This window comes from Neomonachus schauinslandi, chromosome 3, assembly GCF_002201575.2.
Source record: "Neomonachus schauinslandi chromosome 3, ASM220157v2, whole genome shotgun sequence".
Lineage (NCBI taxonomy): Eukaryota > Metazoa > Chordata > Mammalia > Carnivora > Phocidae > Neomonachus > Neomonachus schauinslandi.
This window is the reverse complement of record NC_058405.1, coordinates 90245603-90257969: the sequence shown is the minus strand read 5'-3', so window position 1 is coordinate 90257969 and position 12367 is coordinate 90245603.

Genomic DNA, 12367 nt, shown 5'->3' with positions numbered 1-12367 from the left:
CTGCATCCTCCTCAGCACTGGGTATTGTCAGCTGAGCACCACCTCCAATTAGCCACTCTAATAGGTGTGTAGTGGTATCTCATTGTGGTTTTAATTTACATTTCTCTTATGATGAATGATACTGAGCCTCTTCTCATGTGCTTATTTGCTAAAGGTACATTGTTGGTAATGTGTCTGTTAATACCTTTCCCCCCTTTTTGGGTGGTTTGTTTTCTTGTTATTCAGTTTGGAGAGTTCTTTATATATGTTGGATACAAGTCCTTTATCAGATGTATACTTTGCAAATGTTTTCTCCCAGTTTTTGGCTTATCTTTTCATTCTCTTAACAGTGTCTTTTAAATTATAAAAGTTCTTAAACTGATGGTTACCAGAAGGGAGGTGGGTGGGGGGATGGGTGAAATAGGTGATGGGGATTAAGGAGTGTACTTATTGAATCACTGTTTTGTACACCTGAAACTATTATAACATGTATGTTAACTATACTGGAATTAAAATAAAATAATAAAAAAGTAAATTATAGAAGTTTTTAATTTTGATGAAGTCCAATTTATCAATTTATTTTTTATAAACTGTGCTTTTGGTGTCATGTCTACAAATTCTTTGCCTAACTTGTGATCATGCCAATTTTCTCCTATTTTTTCTTTTAAAAGTTTTATAGTTTAAGTTTATATTTATGATCCATTTTGATTAATTTTTACATAAGATGTCAAGTTTAGGTCAAGTTTCTTTCTTTTTCCTTCCTTTCTTTGTTTCTTCTTCTCCTTCTTCTTCTTCTTCTTCTTCTTCTTCTTCTTCATATGAACGTCCAGTTGTTCCAACATTATTTGTTGAAAAAATTATTTTTTCTCCAATGAATCTTCTTTGAATCTTTGTCAAAAATCAATTTGCCATATTCATTGAGTCTATTTCTGGAGTGTCTGTTATGTTCTATTGACCCATCTGTCTATTCCTTCACCAATATCATACTGTCTTGATTACTCTATCTTTATAGTAGGTCTTAAAATTGAGAAGTTTGAATCTCATGACCTTATTCTTCTTTTTCAAAGTCGTTTTGGCTATTTTAGTTCCTTTGCCTTTTCATATACATTTTAGAGTAGTCTTGTCTGTATCTATGAACAAGTAGGCTTGGATTTCAGTAGAGATTGCATTAAACCTATAAATAATTTGGGAAGAATTGACATCTTTAATATGTTGAGTCTTGCAATCCATGGATATAGTATGTATCTCCATTTATTTAGGTCCTCTTCAGTTTCTGTCATCAATGGTTTGTAATTTTCATCATGCAGATGCTACGAAGTTTTGTTAAAGATATATTTAAGCTTAATTTTCTTGGAGTTGTTGTAAATGGTATTTTTTTTACACTCTGTTTCCAAAGAATATAACTGATTTTTTAAAATGTTGACCTTGTAACCTGTGACATGGCAAAAACTCACTGAAGAGCTCTAGGCTGAGATTTGCTTATTAACCTTATTTATAAACCCTAGGTCCTAGTCTTTTGTTGTTGTTGTTCTCTGAAATTTTCTATATAGTTAATTATGTTGTCTGTGAATATGAATAGTTTTCTCTCTTTCTTTTTAATATGTATACTTTTTTCCACTCTTATTAATGTTCTGGCTAGGACTTCCAGTACAATTTTTAATAAGAGTGGAGAGCGTAGACATTCTTGCCTTGTTCCCAATTTTAGGATAAAAATATTTAGTTTTTCACCACTACATATGACATTAGCTGTAGGTTTTTGTAGATATCCTTTATTAGACTGAGAAGGTCTCTTCTATTCCTAGTGCATGGAGACTTTTTATCATGAATGAGTACTAAATTTTGTCAAATGCTTTTTCTGCATCGATTGAGTTGATCATGAGAGTTTTCTTTTTTCTTTTTTTTAAAGATTTTATTTATTTATTGGAGAGCGAGTGAGAGAGAAACAGCATGAGAGAGGAGAGGGTCAGAGGGAGAAGCAGGCTCCCCGCTGAGCCGGGAGCCTGATGTGGGACTCGATCCCAGGGCCCTGGGATCATGACCTGAGCTGAAGGCAGTCGCTTAACCAACTGAGCCACCCAGGTGCCCAAGATTTTTCTTTTTTAGACTAGTAATATGGCGTATTACAATAAGTGATTGATTCTTGAATATTGAACCAGCCTCATGTTCTAGGATAAACTCCATTTGGTCATGGTATATTATTATTTTTATATATTGCTGGCTTCAGTTTGCTAAAATTTTGTTGTGGATATTTGCATGTATGTTTATGAGGCATACTGCTCTGTTTTTTTATTTTCTTGTATTATCTTTGGTTCTGTGATAAGGTTAATGCTGGGCTCTTAAAATAAGTCAAATTCTATTCTGGAAGAGATTGATGTTATTTCATCTTAAAGATTTGGTAGAATTTCCTATGAAAGCATCTGGCCTGGAGATTTCTTTTTCAGGAAGTTTTAAAGTATGAATTCACTTTCTTTCTTTTTTTTTTAAGTTTTTTTTTTTTAAATTTATTTGACAGAGAGAGAGACAGAGAGAGAGAGAGAGAGTGCACAAGCAGGGGGAGAGGCAGGCAGAGGGAGAAGCAGGCAGAGGGAGAAGCAGGCTCCCTGCTCAGCAAGGAGCCGGATGCAGGACCCTGAGGATCCCAGGACCCTGGGATCATGACCTGAGCCGAAGGCAGATGCTTAACTGACTGAGCCACCCAGTCACCCATGAATTCACTTTCTTGTATAGTTATAGGACTGTTCAGATTATTTATTTCATTTTGGATGGATTTAGTAGTTTTGGTTTTCAAGACATTGGTCAATTTCTATTGTCGAATTTATATCCATGGAACTGTTTGTGGTATTCCCTTATCATATATTTTTTCCCTTAGCATATTTTTAATTTATGTGGGATCTATAGTGATACCCATTTTTCAAGCCTTATATTGGTAATTTCTATTTTTTCTCTCTTTTTCTTTTTCTATCTCACTAAAGGTTTACCCATTTTTGGGGAATCTTTTCAAAGAGTCAGGTTTTGAATCTATGGATTTTTTTCTATCATTTTTCTCAATTTTATTAATTTTATTGGAAGCTTAGATTGTTGTTTTGAGACATTTCTTTTTCTATATAAGCTAATTAATAACTCTAAATTTCCCTTAAGTACTGCTTTTGCTGCATTTAACCACATTTGAAAATGCAGACCTGCATTTTCATTTAGTTCAAAATATTTTCTCATTTGCCTTAGGACTTCCTCTTTTTTTTTTAAAAAAGATTTTATTTATTTATTTGCGAGAGAGAGAATGAGAGACAGAGAGCACGAGAGGGAGGAGGGTCAGAGGGAGAAGCAGACTCCCCGCTGAGCAGGGAGCCCGATGCGGGACTCGATCCCGGGACTCCAGAATCATGACCTGAGCCGAAGGCAGTTGCTTAACCGACTGAGCCACCCAGGCGCCCTTGGGACTTCCTCTTTAATCCATAGATTATTCAGAAGTATGTTGTTCAATTTCCAAATGTTTAAATATTTTTCAGTTATCAATGTAAATAGAATTTTAGTTTCATTCCTTTATTGTCAGATAGTATTTTATGTATGATTTCAATTCTTTAAAATTTGTTAAAATTTGTTTTATGACCCAGAATATTGTTTATATTGGTGAATATTTCATGTGTACTTGGGAAGAATATATATTCTGGTGTTGTTGAATGAAGTGTTCTCTTTATATCAATTAGAGCCAGTTGGTTGATGCTGTTCAATTCTTCTATATATTTGATGATTATCTGTGTACTCATTCTATTGATTATTAAGAAAGGAGTATTGAAGACTCTATGAAGGATGGATTCTAGGATGGTGGTCAGTGATCCCTGCTTCCTGGTGTCCCCATTCTTGTATAATCCACTCCCTTTGAGTGTGAGTGGGGTCTCTGATTTGCTTTTAATCAATAGAATATGGCAAGGATGAATGGTGTTCCTTCCATGATTGTATTACATTATATAAGACTCCATCCTGAAGGGTGCCAAGAATACACAATTGGGAAAGGGTAGTTTCTTCAATAAATCATGTTGGGAAAACTGGATATCTACATACAAAAGCATGGAATTGGACCTTATATCACACACAAAAATCAACTCAAAATGGATTAAAGACTTAAATATATGACCTGAAACTATAAAACTCCTACAAGTTCTGAAAACAGGGGAAATGCTTCATGATGTTGGCCTCGGCAGTGATTTCTTGTATATGACACCAAAAGCCCAAGAAACCAAAGCAAAAAGTGGGACAAGTGGGACTATATAAAATAAAAAATTTCTGCTGAGCAAAGAAACAATCAACAGAGTGAAAAGGCAACCGATGGAATGGGAAAAGATATTTGCAAACCGTACATCTGCTAAGGAGTTAATCTCCAAGATTTAAGGAATTCCTGCAATTCAACAACAAAAAACCCAATACAATCCAATCAAAAATGGGCAAAGGCTCTGAAGAGACATTTCTTCAAAGAAGACATAGAGATGGACAATAGGTATATGAGAAGGTGCTCAATATCACTCATCATCAGGGAAATACAAATTAAAACCTAAATGTGGTATTGCCTTATACCTGTTAGGATAGTCATTATAAAAGTAAAATTAACCAGTGTTGGTGAGGATGTGGAAAACTTGGAAGCCTTGTTCACTGTTGGTGGGAATATAAAACAATGCACCTGCTATGGAGAACAGTATGGAAAGTAGTCATTTGAGACCAATTCATTTATGAAAAAATATGAGAAAATATGCTCACTTTTGTGTTTGGATCCCTGAATACAAGAGACAACTCAAAGAACTGGAGTTTTACGGGGTAGATCTAAGTGGGAAGCAAATGATTATTTAATCATAACTCTTGTTTAAGCCATTCTGCAGTGTTTCCGTTGAGCAAGCCTGCATCCTAAAAGGACTTTTGCATGTTAATAGACCATGTACTTTGGTTATCAAATGCTTCAATTTAGATTCAAAAATTCCTTTCTGGTGCTCTGGAGGATGTATATTCAATAAATAACCCCTGTATTACCCAAAGAATCCTCTATAAATTCTCCAGTAACGCACCTTAAAAAATGAATCAAATGATGTGTAGTTAAGTATATCTGCTTACATGATGCTTTTTACCTCTCAAAGTCTCTTCACCCACTTCACAGAATGTCCCAATAAAAAGTACCTTTGACTCCATGACTCTCATCTCCTGAGATAGGCAGGGACACAGGCCCACAGACAGCAAGTGCGTTTCCAGCATACATGGTTACTTATTGGCAGCCTTAGACTAGAATCCAAGAGGAATGATTCTCAGCTTTACCACTTTGCCAAGTGGCTTTGAAAATCTTGTGTCCTTGAAGGGTGACTGTTGGTTTTGGCCATTTAGCAGAGTTATCAGGGCACACTCAGTAATTAAGCAAGAATGTAAAACAGAGGATCAACATGTGTATCTTTCACTGATAATGACTAGATGCTTTCTGGAAAAGATGTTAGACAAGGAGTTGGCGTTGGTGGACACCAGAGGACATGCCAAGAGGATAAAGGCACTGGTAAGAGGATTGCCAAAGCTTGGAAGAAAAACATCACTGTTGCCACAGCATGCTGCATAAGCCAGATGTTGCCAGTGGGCCCCGTTCCCTGTATTATCTAGATAAGATTGGCTCCGTCTTCCATCTCATGCCCTGTGGGAAGCCTAGTGCCTTCACCAAGGTTTTTGTGAATTCCTGTTTACACTTGTTTCTAGTTATTTCTCAATAGCATTCTGGCTTTACCAAATTATCATTTTCTGCTGTGCTTTTTGAAATTGCTCCATTATTTCTGCCCTGGCCTTGACCCAAACATGTGAAACCGATCTGTCTTATTTATTCCCTTGCATGCAAACAAACTCTCCAAGACTATTGGGTCCTGTCAGAAGGGCTCCTACTGGTTATTGTGGGGCAATTTGACCATCGATAAAAATAAAGCTGTACTATATTGAACACATTAAATTTATTTAAATATAGGAGTACATAATAATTGTGATAATAATAATAATAAAAAGACCTCATTTATAACCTTTGGATTTAGTTTTTCTAAACTATTCATTATTTCAAAAGGCGAATAAAAGGAAAGTAACGATCTTAATCCTGCCCATACCTTACTGACCAAACCTCAGAGTAACCGAATAGTTGACAAGGGGAAGTTTCTCCTTATAGAAGCTAATAGATGCAGAAGGAACAACCAAATTAGAATACCGTTATTTTGCAACCACTAATGAAATAATGGTGTAGGCAGTGATCATCAATGGTATTGGTATCATAAAATGAGAAACAGCTGGATATTACATGTCTCTCAATGAAAGTTTTCAACACTATTTAGGAAATGGTCTTGCCAAAAAGAAATCAAATTACCGAAAGAGTTGACTGGATTACAGCTTTATTTCTTTTGCCAAGACTACCTCATAAGTGGTGTTGAGTACTTCTATCAAGAAAGATTTGCTTCAAAATAGCCTGAGGAGGGAAAAAATGGGTGAGGATAGAGATGAAACAAGATTGTCCAAGGGCCGATAGTTGTGGAAGCTGAGTGATGGCTAGCTGGGGTTTCGTTGTTTTCCTTCACATATATTTGAAAACTTCCATAATTCATATATTTCCTTATTGTCCTAATGTAGCATAAGCAAAACAAACCACACACACACAAAGCAGTTCTGTGTGGTAGATTTTTATTGGAAACTCAGGGGTAATATCAAGGGAGGTTACACCAAGCTTCACATAATAGTTAATTTAACACTGAATATTAGACTTCTTTTTCTTAAAAAATGCTCCTCAGCTTTTTCAACCACTCAAAATCCAACTGACTTCTGTGTTTGGTTTTCCCTGTGTCTACCGCTGCTTCCCATCAATTGGCCATGCCAGAAAGCACTCCGACTTCATTGTGTAGAGCAATTTAGTAATCCCGACCCCAAAAGTCAACTCTGGATCTTCCTTTGCAAATCCGATGTTTCATTGCTGGTCTAGACAACACGTGCTTTCTCCGGATTTGACAGCTTCCCCTTGTATTCGATACAGTAAAGACAAAGCTACTATAACAAAGTAAGCCACAGTGCAAAGTCTCAAAAAGAGAAACATATTCCTCTCTTCCGTAACAGCTCTGGGAATGGGTAGTCCAGCTCCACTCTATGCACTGATTCAGGAACCCAAGTTCCCCGTCTCTGGTGCCCCAGCCCTGGTGCATGGAATTGTTGGTGAGAACGGGAGGGAGTGTGGGAGAGTCCACGCTCAGTGTCCACAGGAGCAAACCGGGAAGCTGAATACATCCTTCCTGTTCACATCTGATCCACGGGCACCTGGTAGCAAGCCTCCCCAGCCTCACAGAGCCGGGGATGCAGCTTCTCTGCAACCTTGTGTTCAGCAATGGTTTTGCATCCGTGGCAGTGGGGACTCCAATGGATTTTGGAGCCCATCTCTCTGCTCTCAGTCTCTGCAAGGGGAGCAGAGAATTAGTCTCCATTAATACTGTCACCAGCATGTGGCATGCATGGCTGGTGGGCAAACGCAGCTGTTCTTTGCCTCCTGCTTGCCTCTAAAGGTTGTGAAGTGGTGGTAATTTTGCCCTGCCCCGGGGTGTGACTGTGCCAGGCCCATCCCTTCTCTGTCCGGTCTAGGGTAACAGACTGTCGTGTGGATGCTTATGTTTCAGTTCTGTAATTAGAATGCCCAGTCCAAGTGAGCAGCTCAATTTGGAGGCTCCTATTCTCTTCCCTCCCAGCTTGGCCCTGCTTCAGGGGGCACAAGTGGATTTTTCTTCATTTCTCTGCCTCTCCAGAATCCAGTCTGTTTCAGACACTCGGGAGCAGGAAGGTGGAGGTGCAGGTGGAGAGAGGGACGCATCTGATCCCACCTGGCTCTGCTGGGAGCTCTCTGCCCTCAGGGCCTTGCAGATGCATGGAGCTGACTTGTGTTGGGATTGGCAAGGCTCTTCAGAGCTTCCCCAGTGGGTCTCTTGACTGGTTTCTTTGAGCAGGACTTCACTTTCTTATTCTGGATGGTGGCTTGAGACACCTCCTATGGTCTTAACCTCTGACTTCTTGCTGCAGAGATGTCTCTAGCACCGTGGGTGGTCCTAACAGTCCTAAGACATCCCAGCTAGCTTCCTCTCCCATGGGGCCCACATCCGTCCTTGGGAAGCACTCACACCTCCCTTGCTCTGGGGGAGGGTGGGCCGATCCTGTTAGCACACCTTGGACCTCTAGATTTGCCTTGTGGGAGTCGGAGCCCAGCACCCCCACCCCCGCAGCTGTTGGGGCCACATACCGAACTCTCCACAAAACCCTGTCCCCCACCCCCTGTGAAGTCCTTCCTCCCCACCCCTGCACATCACTTTTTGGGAGGGAGGTGGGATTCACATCACAGCTGCCCTAAAGAGATGCCTGTTTGTACTCATGGAGATAAGGAAGTTCTCAAGCTGAGAATGGGGTTCTCATCTGACCTTTGCAAATTCTGCGTTTGGTGATCTGTCTCACGGGCAATTTGGTGTTGGACATCTATTGTCTTGGTGCTCAGCAGAAATTGAAGCAGGAGGAGCTCCATCCTCTCATCCTACGATCGAAATGAATCATGCTGCCTGCAGAAGGCAAAAGCAGCCTCGGTCTGCTTTGGATTTAAGTAACACTTTTTATCTCCCCACTACAGTGGGTCAGCTGATCTGTGCTAGAGCCCTCTCTGTGGAAAACAGACCTGATAGGGAAGCCAGCATGTATCCTGTCTGTGTGTCCTGTCTTCCACTCCTGCCCGGGGCCTGAGAGACCATAATGACTGGGTGGGACAGTCTCTTTGAAAAGAATTTTTATCCTTAGCTTTTTGCCATGTAGCTCATTAGGAAAAATAACACTTTCATATTGGTATGACCTGTGGGTGTTTTCTTTAAATTCAGCAAAACAAATCCTTTGGATTCTGTGCACTTTTCCTGCCACATAAATTGCAATTATTAGGTCATTGGAAAGTAGCAGGAAGGGGGAGCCCAAGGCTGTGTTTATTAGACCCAATTAGTGTAGACCTTGGATTAATATGTTTCCACCTCCATATGTCCGAGCCCTTCTCAAGGCTGTGAGGCCAATAGAAAATTTACAGCGAAGCAGGCAGAGGGCTGTCATAGCCCAGTCATCTGGAGAATGTGGCCTGTCATTATGCCAATGCGTCTTTGAGTCTCAGAGCCTGGAGCTAAAGGGATCTATACCGCATACCCTGACTGAATGCCTGTTGGGTTCGGGGAGCTGAGGGTCTATGTTTGGGATGGAGAAGACAGCCCCTGTTGCCAAGGAGCTTGGAACCAAGGCATGGAGAGGAGGTGAGTGGAAACACACCCCTGGTCAGCTGCCCCAAAGGCCAGTCCTTCCGGGGCCCAATGGTGAGCACCTTCTTTGTTTGTGGGGTGCTCCGCAAGCCTAGCCTCACCCAGCACAGCTGCACTTCACCTCCATCCAAGTATGCTCCTCTGCTTCACCTGGTCCTGGGACTCCTTCCCCCTTGGCCTCTAAATTCATGCTAACCACCCACTGCCTGTCCATCTCCAGATACCCACCTTCTCTGGCCCACCCACTGCCTGTCCATCTCCAGATACCCACCTTCTCTCCTGTGAGTTCAGTTTTCACCTCTCATTATTCATGAAGGTCCCTGGCCTGGATCCAATAGCTTTGACCTCTATTCCATCCACGGTTTGACCACCCACGGCTGGCCCTGCCCTTACTGTGGCAGCCCATCACCCCGCCACAGATTCTCACCCAGCCCTGGGCTTCTCCCATGATCTTGGTCCAGCTATGTTCTCTGGGGAAGAGGATGCAAACCTGGGATGTTGACCCCTGGAGGGGATGGCCTGTCATGTAATACCAAATTCTTCAGGCTTAATTCAAAAGAACCCTCCTGCTTAATACCTGATTATTTCATGTACTGTCTTGCTTGAGTTTGGGATGCTTGTTCTTGGAGAGTTGTGATTTTCTCCAGGGAACTATGACGGCATCCACCTCAGCTCTTCCCACCAATTTCAGGGCTCATCAATGGCCAAAAGCTCAGAGTGCATCTCACCTGGGACCTGCTTTCTGGTCACTGCACCTGCAGTTCCCCAAACATGCTGTGCTTTGCCCCACCTCCAACCTTTTGCCCCTGCTACTCCCTCAGTCAGTAATAATGCTCTCCCTTGTATATCGGTGAGCTCCTAACGGTCTTCTGATGCCCAGCTCTGGGTTCTTCCCAGACTGTTCAGGTTGATCTGATTCTGTTTTCCTTTAAGCAAATGGCATCTTCCATACATTGTATTTTTACTCATCATAACTGTGATTTTTTAAAAAAATTTTTAAGCTTTCACTTTTGTTTTTAAATTTTATTTTATTATGTTAATCACCATACATTACATGATCAGTTTTTCACTTTTTTTATTATGTTGTGTTAATCACCATACATTACATCATTAGTTTTTTTTTATTATTATGTTATGTTAATCACCATACATCATTAGTTTTTGATGTAGTGTTCCATGATTCATTGTTTGCATATAACACCCAGTGCTCCATTCAGTATGTGCCCTCCTTAATACCCATCACCAGGCTAACCCATCCCCCGCCCAGAACCCTCAGTTTGTTTTTCAGAGCCCATAGTCTGTCATGGTTCGTCTCCCCCTCTGATTTCCCCCCTCTCATTCTTCCCTTCCTGCTATCTTCTTCTTCTTCTTCTTTTTTTTTTTTTAACATATAATGTATTATTTGTTTCAGAGGTACAGGTCTGTGATTCATCAGTCTTACACAATTCACAGCGCTCACCATAGCACATACCCTCCCCAATGTCTATCACCCAGTCACCCCATCCCTCCCACCCCCCACCACTCCAGGAACCCTCAGTTTGTTTCCTGAGATTAGGAATTCCCCAAATCAGTGAGTCATATGATACATGTATTTCTCTGATTGGCTTATTTTGCTCAGCATAATACCTTCCAGTTCCATCCACATCATTGCAAATGGCAAGATTTCATTCCTTTTGATGGCTGCATAATATTCCATTTTATATATATACCACATCTTCTTTATCCATTCATCTGTTGATGGACATCTTGGCTCTTTCTACAGTTTGGCTATTGTGGACATTGCTGCTATAAACATCAGGGTGCACGTACCCCTTCGATCCCTACATTTGTATCTTTGGGATAAATACCCAGTAGTGCAATTGCTGGGTCGTATGGTAGCTCTATTTTCAACTTTTTGAAGACTTCCATACTGTTTTCCAGAGTGGCTGCACCAGCTTGCATTCCCACCAACAGTGTAGGAGGGTTCCCCTTTCTCTGCATCCCTGCCAACATTTGTCGTTTCCTGACTTGTTAATTTTAGCCATTCTGACTGGTGTGAGGTGATATCTCATTGAGATTTTGATTTGCATTTCCCTGATGTTGTGCAATGCTGAGCACTTTTTCATGTGTCTGTTGGCCATTTAGATGTCTTCTTTGGAAGAATGTCTGTTCATGTCTTCTGCCCATTTCTTGATTGGATCATTTGTTCTTTGGGTGTTGAGTTTGATAAGTTCTTTATAAATTTTAGATACTAGCCCTTTTTCTGATATGTCATTTGCAAATATCTTCTCCCATTCTGTCAGTTGTCTTTTGGTTTTGTTGACTGTTTCCTTTGCTGTGCAAAAGCTTTTTATCTTGATGAAGTCCCAATAGTTCATTTTTGCCCTTGTTTCCCTTGCCTTTGGCGATGTTTCTAGGAAGAAGTTGTTGCGGCTGAGGTCAAAGAGATTGCTGCCTGTGTTCTCCTTTAGGATTTTGATGGACTCCTATCTCACATTGAGGTCTTTCAACCATTTGGAGTCTATTTTTGTGTGTGGTGTAAGGAAATGGTCCAGTTTCATTCTTCTGCATGTGGCTGTCCAATTTTCCCAACACCATTTGTTGAAGAGATTGTCTTTTTTCCATTGGATATTCTTTCCTGCTTTGTCGAAGATTAGTTGACCATAAAGTTGAGGGTCCATTTCTGGGCTCTCTATTCTGTTCCATTGATCTATGTGTCTGTTTTTGTGCCAGTACCATACTGACTTGATGATTACAGCTTTGTAATAGAGCTTGAAGTCCAGAATTGTGATGCCACCAGGTTTGCTTTTCTTTTTCAACATTCCTCTGGCTATTCGGGGTCTTTTCTGGTTCCATACAAATTTTAGGATTATTTGTTCCATTTCTTTGAAAAAAGTGGATGGTATTTTGATGGGGATTCCATTGAATGTGTAGATTGCTCTAGGTAGCATGGACATCTTCACGATATTTGTTCTTCCAATCCATGAGCATGGAATGTTTTTCCATTTCTTTGTATCTTCCTCAATTTCTTTCATGAGTATTTTATAGTTTTCTGAGTACAGATCCTTTGCCTCTTTGGTTAGATTTATTCCTAGGTATCTTAT